Consider the following 13122-nt stretch of genomic DNA (forward strand, 5'->3'; position numbering starts at 1 on the left):
GACTGGGCCACCCTGCAACAATGTGTCCGATGATGAGACGGTACTATTACTGTTGCTATCACAAGATGCCCACAGGCCCGGACTGGTATGTGTACTGAATGCAGACGTCCGTGTGCCCTTGAAAAGCCAGGCTATCGGCTGGAAAGTATTATAGCTATTCTGACCTTGATGTCCAAACCAAGTCTGACATTGGCTGACAAAGACACAGCTAAGAAGACCGCATCAGAGCCCGCGGAGAAACGACAGGTCAGATCTTTTGGTCAGAGTCAAATTTTGTTTGGTTCCAGGTTTCATAAACATGGTCATTAGGCATGTCATATCCAGCAGGGCCGTGTGGAATGTTCAGAAAACTGGTACTGGGACAGTTAATAAAACCACTGATTTGTTTTCTCACTTCAATTTTTGAAATAACAAAGGGCAGTATTCACAAGAAAGTGGTTTCAGAAATCATAAAGGATGATCAGTTGTTTTCTACATAAATGAATCTGGTGGGACAGGAGACCTTAGTACTGCAAAATTTTGTTGGCTTACATGGAAACAGAGCCTATTGCTACTTTAAACAGTTCTTATCATAAAGAAAAATCAAGAAATGCTCTCAGCTTGAGAATCTGAAGAAACGTAACTCTAAAGCAATCCCATATTCAATTCCTTTGAGGAGGAAAACAGCCTCCTCACGCCTCGGTTCCTCATCAGTAGGGGACATGATTTATATAATATATATAATTTACCATCTCAAAGACACTGGAGAGTGAAAGGGGTGGCTACCAGGTGGGACAGTGGGCAACAGGCACCAAGGGGGCTGTCCCTTGTAAACATACGGTTGCCCCACACATCAGAAGGAAGCTTGTTGCTCAAGCCAGCCATGTCCAGTACAAATACGGATGCAAGCACGTATACTTAGATGCCTAAGCCCTACAGCAGGCGAATTAAATCCAGTTTCCGAAAGTGAACAGAATCTTGGGCAACAGTCATTTTAAAACCTCCCCCCAAGGACAGAAATATGCAGCAGGGCTGAGGGCCTATGAACCAGAGGACCTCCAGCTCCTAAGATCTGGGATCATTCCTGAGAATGAATCTACGGCGCTCGCTGCTGTCAACGCTTTAGAACCACGTGCTACTCTCATTTCTAGAATGCGGAACGGTTAAAACCAGCAAGGTAAGAACCAGCCTTTACTGATGAAGGGTTTGCAGTTTACAAAACATGCTCTCGACACCACCTTCTCCTTCTCTCCCATATGACCCCGCGACCAAGTCAGATGGTGATGAGGATTACAGACTTTCTGTGCATGGGGAAATCCAGGCATGAAAGATCCGCTGTGATCAGATTAAACAACCAGCACTGGGGATAACGGAGCCCGCAACCCGATTCGAAGGGTAGACCACAGGAGCCGGTGGCAGGGATCGGTCTGACAGGTCTGAACTCCACTTCCCTCACTTACACGCTTGACGAGCTGCGACAAGTTACTGCACTGCTCTGTACGCTGCCTCCAACATGCGAATCGTACTGATCCGTTCCTTGCCGTGTCGCTGGAAGCAGCTCACGAGCGTTTACACAGCAGTCCCTAGTCCTGGGGCCAGTCTACACGAACATTACTAATCCCGCTACCCGATTCCTCCTCCCACTCCCTCCGCTCCTTTCACTACTGTAATTACTCCCACTGCCAGCACCAACCACCACCCCCGCTACGGGCAGAGTAAACGGCCCTTCCGAGAGACGGGATTCCTGACCATCTCTACCCTCTTCCCACAGACTCTGCCAAAACACCAGCGTGACACATGAATGACCTTCAAAGAGGACACTATGAAATCAGACAGCCCAGAAGCATACCAACACTGAACGTGGTCATCATTGTCAGACACGGGACAATCAGACCACGGGCAGGTGCTAAGCTGGGTTTAGACACATCGGTGACCAGCAGCCTTGGAGCTGTGCTGCTCCAATCCAGTCGACCTTGCAGAAGGAGCTCAGAGACCACCCGTGCAAGGAAGGCACTGGGCCGGCCGTCTCCAAACGCAGCCCCTGCAGACGTGCTGCCGCGTGGGAAGGGAGGGCCCACTCTTCTCGGGGAAGCTGCAGCCGAGGCTCGCGCTCGGTCATCGGAATGAGCTCGGCCATGGCTGCCCCAGGACTGCCGCTCTGTGGCAAGCTTCTGGTCAGCCTGTCCTCTCCGCTCAGTCCTCCCCCAACTCCCCCATCTCGCGACGCGTACCCAGGTACACCGAGCCCAGAGCACCCCCAAACATTCCAAACAAACACCCCTGCCAAGCGCCACAGGGTCGTGCCCCACACAACTGAGAAACACCGTAAAAGGTAAATTCTGAGGAATTGCTTTGTTCCAAAATTCTACTCCTTGATGATCTTCTAAGAGCTTATTTATTGGGAAAGTTCTATGAAGTTATAAAATACGCTTGACTTGTCTATCTTCCTAACAGAGTGCCTACAGTGAGAAGCTGAAGGGAAAAAAAGTGATTATGGATCGTGTTCTAGTCATGTCATCTTTGTTTTGCAAATTAAATTTGTTATGCCACATTAGCTCAAAGATACGAACATTTTAATAATTCCAGATCCATAAATTGCAAGAAAAATGAATTCGATTTTAAAATGTATTCAGTTCCAAGGAACTGAGTTCCTTGAGGATATATTTTTCATCTGAAGACAGAAAAGGTATTCTAATGACCCATTTCCATTTTCTCCACTTAATTTCATTCCTCGTTTTCGTAGTTCATGCCTTTCTACAGATTTAAAACATTGAAAATAACCAAAACCTTTATGGCAGATGGTAAACTGAAGTATTACTTTGATCTAGTAATCTCAATGTTTCTAATTTTATCACGGATAAAAACGGTAACAATAGACTATTACCACAACACAGTATTCTCTTCTCTTTGCTATATCGACGGATTTGGCTTCAAAAACATTTAAAAGAATTTTTAAAGTGTATTTATTTAAGCCATCTCTGCACCCAATGTGGGTCTCAAACTCATGACCCCAAGGTCAAGAGTTGCATGTTCTTCCAACTAAGACCACCAGGTGCTCCCCAAAACATTCAAAATTTCAAGTATAAACTTTATCATGTATATACTGACAACTATTGTACAGACTAGGTATATACTGAGAACTATCGCACAGACACCTGGATGTGGTGAGTTACATGCTCTTAACGTTAATATTTTCGAGTTGAGGATAACGACAGTACAACAGTTACACAGTTCTGGGTCACAAACAGTATCTACGCTCCTTACACGTATTACTTCTCAGAGCATCATACGCGTTCTGCAACTGAGATGTAATCATCACCCATAACGTCAAGATCAGGAACTGGGGAACAGAGAGGTCAAGTAACCTTCCAAGGTCACACAGTCACAAGGGGCAGAGCCTGGCTTGGAACTAGTCAGCACAAAGCAGGAAAAACACAGGCCGACTTACCTCAAGCTGCGTCAATTAGACTTTTAGACTGTGAGTGTATGTACATAGGTCAACGTATCCATGCATGTGCCAACTGGGTGATTTTAAGTCAAACGAGTCTGATGTAAACCAATGTATCCCAAGTTTAGAATCCAAGTAGTACTCACCCCAAGAGGCAGAGGCCAGTTCCGCATGCCTTGGCCACCTGAACTCTCTCGTTCGGATGACTCGGGCACTCTTGGAAGTGAGATAACGGATTAGGGAGCCGTCCGAGGCTTGGACCTATCTGGGGTTAGACCTCAACAAGGATTTCGCAACTGCACAACCATCATTATGTCAGTCAATCATCAGGAAGCATTCGCAGGGTACCTACTGCACGCCGTTCCCTCTTCCAAATCCTGGGGCTTTTCCAAGGTCAATGTGACGCTAACCGTCTCCCGAAGTAGCAGGCATTCTTGGCTTTAACTATAGCCATCATGATTCATGCACTTTTTTTTACATATACATCTACATATTTCATATATTTTTATGAAAAATGTATTTTCCCCAACAAAAAATGTAATGAGAAGTGTGCCGTCGTTTTGCGAATCTCTTTAACGCCTGGGGTAAGGGAAGACAACTGGAGCCCATGTCTGCTTCTGCGTTCATCTCTTTGGGACACTGTTTTCTCTGTCAGCACCCCACCCACCACTGGAATTCCGCCTTCCCTTCACGGCTTGAACTCCTGTCTCACAAGGGCTGGCTGTCACCGCTCTCCCTCACGACACGGCAGCCTACGTGTCTCATCCATTATTCCATCCACAGGGCCTGTGAAAATGCCAACACACAGCACCCGGCGTTGCTGAATCAATACATTCACGACCGACAGTCCCAGACTGCGGAGACGACGCGTAACCTCTTAGGCAGCCGTGTTCACCAAAACACGTCCTGCAAAGGACGAGCTCTAACAGATGGGCTTTTAAAAACCTGCTCCATTAACACCGTACACATCCTTGTCTTCAGCATTTAAACTTCTAGCCGAAGGCCCATGGTGTATCAGAATTTATAAATTCATAAAGACCTAAACTTGAAACAGCTTGGTTATTAAAATCGGTGGGGAGAGGTCACTGAGGTGGAAACAAAGCCTAGTAGGTAACCAAACACGAATATCGAATCTAATCTTTGTTCTGGTCTCACTCACAAGCGGGCATTAACATGTGTGAAAACGATACTCACCGGTCCACGTTACAGATAGGATGTCTGGAAGCCAACAAGCGAAAAGGAATCTTACATATATTTAATAGTATCAGCCCATTTACTAGATAATCAAGTTATTGTCAGTTATCTGGTTATCGCATATTTATGGCCTTTGGCATAATGCTTTGTATTAAAATTTGAGATAGAAAATTTGAGATAGAAAGTAAATTATACACTACACTTACCTAGACAGGTGTGTGATACATAACCACATATGGAAATATTACAGGCCTAGTCATTATTTCTCTAAATCTATATTGGTATTCTCCAGATCTTCTACGAGGAATGTGTGCTTCCTTGGAAACAAGAATAAGATTTTATTTCTTTAAAAAGCTAAACTCTAACAGAAATAAAAACAAGACACTTGTTTTGTGAAATAATTATCCCCATTTGAGTGCATTCCTGTGTCCACACACAAAGCATTATGGCTTATTTTCACGACCTAGATGTTATCTTCGCATTAGCTTTAATTACTAAAGCTAATGAATAAGTATACAAGCTAATACAGAAATCACCTTATGCCTGGCTTTTTATTTCTTTAAAGACTTACTTGAGAGAGAGTGCGCACATGTGTGCAGAGAAGCTGGGGGGGTTGGGGGGGCAAGAGAAAGGGACAGAGAGACACCTGAAGCAGACTCCCCACCGAACACCCAGACCGACGCAGCTCTCGATCCCACGACCCTGAGATCACGACCTGAGCTGAAACTGGACTGCATAACGGACCGAGCCATCCAGGAGCTCCACCTTATGCTTCTTTTTTAAATTTAACCTTCTTCAGTTAAAAAAAAAAAAAAATGAATTCATAATGTGGACTTAATATTAACTTGTGCCTTAACTGGCACCGCAATGAGCATTATAAATACAATGAAGCATTAAAAAAAGTCTAAACAAGTATCTCTAACCATCCGACGTAATTCCTTATCAGGAGAGAATCTAGTTCGTCTACGATTGAAATCAGTAAGCGCCGTGCAGAGTACAGGCGAGGAAAGCCAGGGAGGACGAGGACCCAAGGGACCGCCATTCACCTAACTTATCTGCTTTCCAGTGTTCACGCATCTACTCTTACATGGACCTTTCACTCCTGATGACCCCAAGCCACAAGCCCTTCGGAAGCAGCAAGTAGATGACAGCAGGAGTGCACCCTTTCTGACTGCTGCGGAGGTGACGTGGGGCAGGGCGCCATACAGGAAGGTCCGTTTCCGACAGGACGGAGGCCACATGCAATGGAGACCTCCCTGGAGCTTCTTCCCGGCATTGGGCGTTGACATACTTCTGTTGTGAGTGAAGGGTCCCACTCTATGGGACCTCCCAGGAGGGGGCAGCCGGGAAAGAGTCACAGAACACAACACGCAGTCCGCAGCCTATTTTCCCACACGGGTCGGCTCCACGTGGAATCCGTTTCTGTGGGACGATGCGCGTCATCTTGGAGAATACACAGCCTCTTTTGTGGAAGTCACTCATTAACGAAGGGCAAGCATCTCTGAGAATCTGCTGTGCGTAACTGCGACTATCATTTTCACGGAGTTCCTTGAACAAAATCAAGAACCAGAAGTGTCCTCAACTCTTTGAGGGCAGACAATGGATAACCATGGGGAAATGGAAAGTCAAAGAGAGCAGTAACAGCCTTTCCACAGACTATATACGAGGCCCGGCCTTCGCGGGGGTGCTGGGCAGAGTCGGGGCAGCGTGCCACTCTTGGTTTTGGGTTTGTGAGAATGAGTCCCACCCTGGCGGCAGACATCACTTTAAAGAAAACCCAGCCTTGGGGCGCCTGGGTGGCTCAGTGGGTTAAAGCCTCTGCTTTCAGCTCAGGGCACGATCCCAGGGTCCTGGGATCGAGCCCCGCATCGGGCTCTCTGCTCAGCGGGGAGCCTGCTTCCCCCACTCTCTCTGCCTGCCTCTCTGCCTACTTGTGATCTCAGTCTGTCAAATAAATAAAATTTAAAATAAACAAAACAAAAAACCCAGCCTTTATTTATTAGGTTCCGGCGACACAAAGAGTACAGTTCTGAGCTTTGATGAACCTGGGTTTCTTTCCTTTGCGCCCCATTGCCCAGATCATCTGGGAACACTGTCTTAGCATGTCGGTGAGGACACTTTCTTAACGTCATCCTGAGCAGCTACTGTCAAGACTGAGGTGACACATGTATGACTAACAAAGACCCTGATACACGCTCCACGCTCAGTAACTGTAAACTGTTTATTAGTAGCTATTACTATTTTTTTTTAAAGATTTTGTTTATTTATTTGAGAGAAAGACCTTGAGAGGAAGAAGGGGCAGGCAAAGAAGCAGACTTTCCGCTGAGCAGGGAGCCCGATGTGGGACTCGATCCCAGGATCCTGGGATCGTGACCCATGCTAAAGGCAGATGCTTAACCGACTGAGCCCCGCAGGTGCCTCTACATGGCTTTTTAAGTGAGACGTGAAGCTATGGCTAGTCCAAGGCCTATACAATGTACGAAAAGCCAACTTTCTCAATATGGCACTGCAGAACTATGTTAACAGTGGGATCGCGCACCCCAAGGCGAAGAGAGAGAGCGAGCAGAACATACTGGAAAGAAAGCCTGGTGCTTATAACGACAGCCTCAGTGCAGCTAGCAGCCGTCCACGAGAAATCCACAAACGCAAAGGTACGTTAGGCGGGCCCACACCTGGAGGCAGGCTTCCCGAGGCAAGGGATGTGGTTGGAATGACTTTGAACTTGCCAGCTTCTCTCTCCAGAGAACGAATTCTATGTTTTCATTATTTTAAATATATGTGCCTAGAGGGATCTAGGACGGTTCATTAGAACTCGGGAACTGTTTTCCTCTCGGGCAAAACCACACCAGGCCGTCTAATTCAACAAACGCTACCACGCTGTACGGTCACAGGTCATTAGTTCCTACTCCGCAGCCTGCGTCCTGGAAGTTCAAGCCATCACAGATCTTGAAATTACGGCAGTCTGTTACACGTCAGGCTGCGTCCTTTCGAAACGCAGACTTCTGATCCATCGTCACTGTTCATTCTGTAGTGTTCCACATAGGGAGCACATCTGTGTAGCTGGGGATGGCATTTTTACCTTAGAAATTCAGTGAGGAGACTGTAACGAAAGCTCTTGAGGGGCGCCGGGGTGGTTCAGCCAGTGAAGTGTCTGCCTTCAGCCCGGGTCATGCTCCCAGGGTCCTGGGACTGAGCCCCACTTCAGGGTCCCTGCTCAGCGCGAAGCCTGCTTCCTCCTCTCCCCCTGCCTCTCCCCGCACCGCTCATGTGTGTGCGTGCACTCTAATAAAAGAATCTTAGGGGGAAAAAAAGAGATTGTTTTCAAGAGTTTGCATCAATTACATACTTCTTTACAGTTCTAAAAGAAAATAAGAGATATCGTAATGGACACTTACTAAATGGTGACCACAATTTTTTTCAAAACGGTTTAAAATTAGAGATGAAAAGATATTTGGGAACACGTTCTATTCGGTGAAATATTTTTGGTAGAACGGCATTGCCATTACGGTCACTGTGTCAAAAACAAACGTTTGCCAGCATCCGTTTTTTGACCCTAGGTCTAAGGTAAGATGCTTACCACAGCTTCAAGTGTACCACACCTTCGTACAGGAAATGTATCACAGTGAAACATTTCCATCCATTTACACGAACTTGATGACAACATACCAAGTGTCGCAGGTAATTCAAAAACAAAGGACAAACAACACTTTTGCTAATAGAATGCTAAACAACATTTATGCCAACTAATACTTCCTAGACATACTGTAATGAACAGAACTGACATTGCAACCAACTTTTTTTTTTTTTTTAAAGATTTTATTTATTTATTTGACAGACAGAGATCACAAGTAGGCAGACAGGCAGGCAGAGAGAGAGGAGGAAGCAGGCTCCCTGCTGAGCAGAGAGCCCGATGCGGGGCTCGATCCCAGGACCCTGGGATCATGACCTGAGCTGAAGGCAGAGGTTCTAACCCACTGAGCCACCCAGGCGCACCGCCACTAACTTCTCAAGGCATCAAACGCCACAACAGTGTTCTTTCTTTAGGGGAATACTCATCAGATGATTATGTATTGTACAGTTTTATAGAGCGAAGGAGTAAATACATTTTTTCTATTTCATAGAGAGATTATACCTGCATTTTTCCTTGGGTTTAATTCAACAAATACTTACTATACATACTATATACATACAATACATACGACACAATACATACTATAGCAGATACATTGTTTTATTTATTAAAAGATTTTATTTTTTTACTTGACAGAAAGAGAGAGAGCGCACACGCATGCACAGAGGGAGAGGGAGAAGCAGATTCCCTGCTGAGCAGGAAGCCTGACATGGGACTCGATCCCAGGACTCCAGGATCACGATCTGAGCCAAAGGCAGACGATTCACTGACTGAGCCACCCAGGCATCCCAATAAATGACTCATTCAGGGATAGTCCTATGATAAAAACAGGAGTCTTGGTTCCTAAATCTGGGAGGTAGACAGTGACAGGTGAAGAGGACATGGAGCCAGTGACCTCTTGGAGATGCCCTACTTGCAAAACGAAACTAAATGAAACCCAAGTGCTTGATCCAGCCATACCTGCAGTTCACCCGTCGTCTAACTTTGAGATTATTTCAACTAGCAGTTCACTTCCTGCTTAATCCAGTTAGATATCTGAAACATGCCAACTGAAGATGCCCCCACACTTAATGAATATTTACGAGCCTTGAGTTCTCTACCAGAACCTGGCAAAAACCAAGAAGTACAAGACAGTCCCTGCTCCAAATGAACCGAGCACAGAGTGTGGAGGCAACACAAGTCTGCCAAAATAGAAAGTCGTAGATGCTATGGCAATGCCTCATGCACCAACAGAGAGGAAGGGAAGGCAAACACCGACAGACGGCGGCTGAACACCACCAAAAGGAGACAATGAGGCAGCAGAGCCGGCTCTCAGCCTTGAAGAGTAAGTAGGACCGAACCGAAAAGAAAAATGTGCAAGGACATTCCAGTAAGAAAACCCAGTGAACAGAAGGCAAGAAGTTTATCTTTAGAAATTTTTTTTCCCTAATGCCTAGTCCAAGTCCTTGTCATGTATTAGACACCAAACACAGTTTACAGCATGAGCAAAGGCATAAAGATAAGTGATTGGATAAACAGTTTCTTGGGACTTAAGACCTTGGTCAGTGACAGGATGGCCTTTTACGACATTGCTCCTACAGGAAATTAGCCTCTTTTTACAATAACCTACTCTCCGCCGCAGCTTCCAGGAAAAGTCATCATCAAAATGAGTTATTGCTGAGATGGATAAGCGCAGAAAGGCGAGCTTTCATTAATTTCTGGGTTGCTTGTATTTTTTTCTTTCCTAGCTATGAGCGAGTTCTCTAAATGCTTTAAGTAAATAAACAAATTCATAGGTCGTAAGGACTAAGGACTTGTGCCATTTTTCAGTAAAATCATATATCTCTAAATATGAATGAACAGTGATGACAAATTCTGACCAGAGAAAGAACCGGTCCAAGGTTCCGAAGCCTGTGGTGGCACAAGTCAGCACAGAAGAAGAGCTCAAGTCTGTATTAATTCACGGCCGAAACCGCGCAGGAGAGCCGAGGCTCTGCACAGGGCGTGCTTGGGGCTGAGGGGGACCTGGGCGGACCGTCTGTGCATCTGTGTGTGCATGTGGGAAAATTGTTCTAACTCCACATTTTCACCTATTGCGTGTATTTTTTCCTTTCGTCCTCGTTGCAAAAGTGACACAAGACAACGCGAGTGAAGGACTGGCAGGTCGAGGAAGGTCAACGGTGAAGTCGTTGTTAATAACGAGATCCCAGTAAACAGAAGCAGGTGCTCAGGAAACGAAAGCGTTTTGCAAATAGGAAACAGACTAAAATCTTTATTTTGTCTCCTAAAAATGAGGTGATTAGGTAATTGGATGTTTTAGCAATTAGGGTGTTTCTCTGGATAAAAGCAGCAGCGATGCTTAAATACAGTCCTCCACATTAAAAGAGAGTATTTTGGTAAATTTAATAAAGCTGAAGGCACCAAAACTGACATTCTGTTTGCCACTCAACAATTTAGCTTACCTGACATCTACATTATCTCCCTAATGATCTCTTCTACTCTAAGAACACCACGTAAGGATAGAAAGAGAGACAATTTCCATCTACCTGTACAAACCGTGGACCACGAGTGTGGTCAGGTCACGGAGTACAGCCGTTGGGCAACACAGCAAACGGAGCAGAGGACACAGATTTTCCTCTATTGTGCTTTCTGAGATATTTAGGATGCTCTAATGCACTCGGTAGCCCAACCCCACCACGTGCGTATCAAAGACCTACACCCCTTTCCCATAAAATATATGAAGAACGCCCATTTTAAAAGATGCTCTATCTTATGCTTGTGTACATCATCACCCACAAGTGCCGTAACTCTTTCCTATAGGGCAGCGGAAACGCTCCGAACACCTTCACCGTCTCCGCTGTCCAGTGCAAACGCGTAGCACGTTGGGAATGTGTTAAAACAGAATGAAGCTTAAACAGTTAGAAATACAACGAGCTTATAAATCAACGTCAAATTTTAAAGATGTCTGTTGCATAGAAACGACTTGGTATTCGATTTCTCTGTCATGTAAAGACCTACAGGTGACTCTATACTCCTAGATGCGTCCAACCAGAAATGAACCACACTTTAGAATGTCTACTTGGAAATGTTTTCAGATCTCACGCAAGTCCTTTGTTATGCGTGCATATACACGTATGTCACGGAAAAAAATACATAAAACACATACTTCGTGCATCTCTTGAAAAAATATCTTCCCATTTAGGAAGGATTCACTTAAGGGTCGCTTGGGTGGCTCAGTTGGTTAAGCATCTGCCTTCTGCTCAGGTCAAGATCCTGACATCCCAGGATCTGGCCCCAAGACAGGCTCCTGCTCTGTAGGAAGTCAGCTTCTCCCCCACCTTCTGCCCCTCCCGTGTGTGTGTGTGTGTGTGTGTGTGTGTGAGAGAGAGAGAGAGAGAGAGAGACTCTTAGTGTTCCTTTGAATAACCGGTTCTTCCAGCAAACTGGTCGAGAAAATGGTCAGATGCAGTGGGAGAAGTGCATCCCTCAGTGAGAACTGTCTTGCAAGATTTCTTACCTTCAGAAAGCAAACAGAAAGGGGTGGGAACCAATGGGGAGTAACTCTGGGACACGCATAGCTGTAGCCTCAGGCTCAAGAAATGCGCTCACACCTTACCCCTGCTTCTCTGTTTCCAGCCCTAACTCCCCCTCGGCTGCTTTCACTTGGGGGCTGGCCACCTCTGGGTGGCCACATTCACTGGTGACTGTGTGTCCCTCTTTAGGGACAGCCACACCTACGAAGGGACACAGCCTGTCTCCCTATGTTTAGCGGGGAAGTTCTCCTCCATGACTGCCAACTCACCTCTCCCTGAATTCCACGGTGCTTTTAAAACAAGGGAATGCTTCAAGTAGGCACAAAGTGCAGGCCAACACGAACTGTTACTGCCCCTGCTCCCCCGAAAAGGGCACTGCTGTGCGCTCCAACAGTGTGGCCGCATCCTCCTGAAATCAGGATCAGCGTCCAAGATTCGAGGAGGCGGTGACAGAGTGAGGACTCCCGGAAAAGGAGGGAGGACACGGGTGTTGCAGGGGCAATGAATGCCCACCCCCCCGGTACTAGTTGGTGTTAAGGGGGTAACATGGGAAAAAAAACACTAAGAGCAGAGCAGATTGTTAGAAGAGATTAGACTCAGAAACACTGAGACGACGGTCCTGTCCTGGGGTCAGAGTGTGGCAAATACCCCTTCTTCTGTCCCCTTGTCCCTCTCTGTGGAACACACGATAAAATCTTACGCGACGCCGCCGGGCACAGGGAAAGGAGAGTCAGGTTCCAACAGTCTGTTTTCTCTCCAGGTGTCTCTCCGAGTTAAGAGTTTGCTACTCCCCCAGCTCAGCGCTCCCATCCAGAGCACCTGCGTGCCCAGGCCCCGCACAGGATCCGGTCTCTGTAACGATCCATCAACCGACTCCCTGCCCGCTCGCGTCTGCATCTCTGATGAGGAACCACTAAATTCCCCCCAACTTTGTAAGCCCCGGACCAGCAGCCTAAGAAACGTGAGATAAATGGTTAAATCAATAAACCAGTTCGAAACTAAACTACTAAAGAACACGGAGAAGCAAAAACCAGCAAATTTTAAAAAGAAAAAAAAGAGGTCTTAAGGGCAATTAAATTACTCTATGTTCAGAACAGGAATTTAGTTAAATCTAACACACAAAATGTATTTATTGACGACACCCTTAATGTTATGGCTGGCCCTTAAATTGCAAAAACAAAACGTGATGCATTGGAAATCCTTCCTTACCTTGGGGAGCTGAGCGTGTTAACGAGCTGCACCTGGGTGGGGGGAGGAGACTTAATTTTTAAGAGAAAGTTTAACACGGTAAGAATGAACTTTTGGAACTTTGGGAACCCTTGTCCCGGGACACTCAGAGGTAGTGGAATGTGACTCAC

At 46.1% G+C, this 13122-nt stretch overlaps 1 protein-coding gene across 5 annotated transcripts in view; it reads right to left on the reverse strand.

Annotated features, from left to right (window-relative positions):
* The window catches only part of LOC309856882 (uncharacterized protein), a 433358-nt gene that overhangs the window by 419052 nt on the left and 1184 nt on the right, over positions 1-13122 (reverse strand). The gene's annotated exons all lie outside the window — the stretch shown is intronic.

This window comes from Mustela nivalis (genome assembly GCF_964662115.1).
Source record: "Mustela nivalis genome assembly, chromosome: Y".
Lineage (NCBI taxonomy): Eukaryota > Metazoa > Chordata > Mammalia > Carnivora > Mustelidae > Mustela > Mustela nivalis.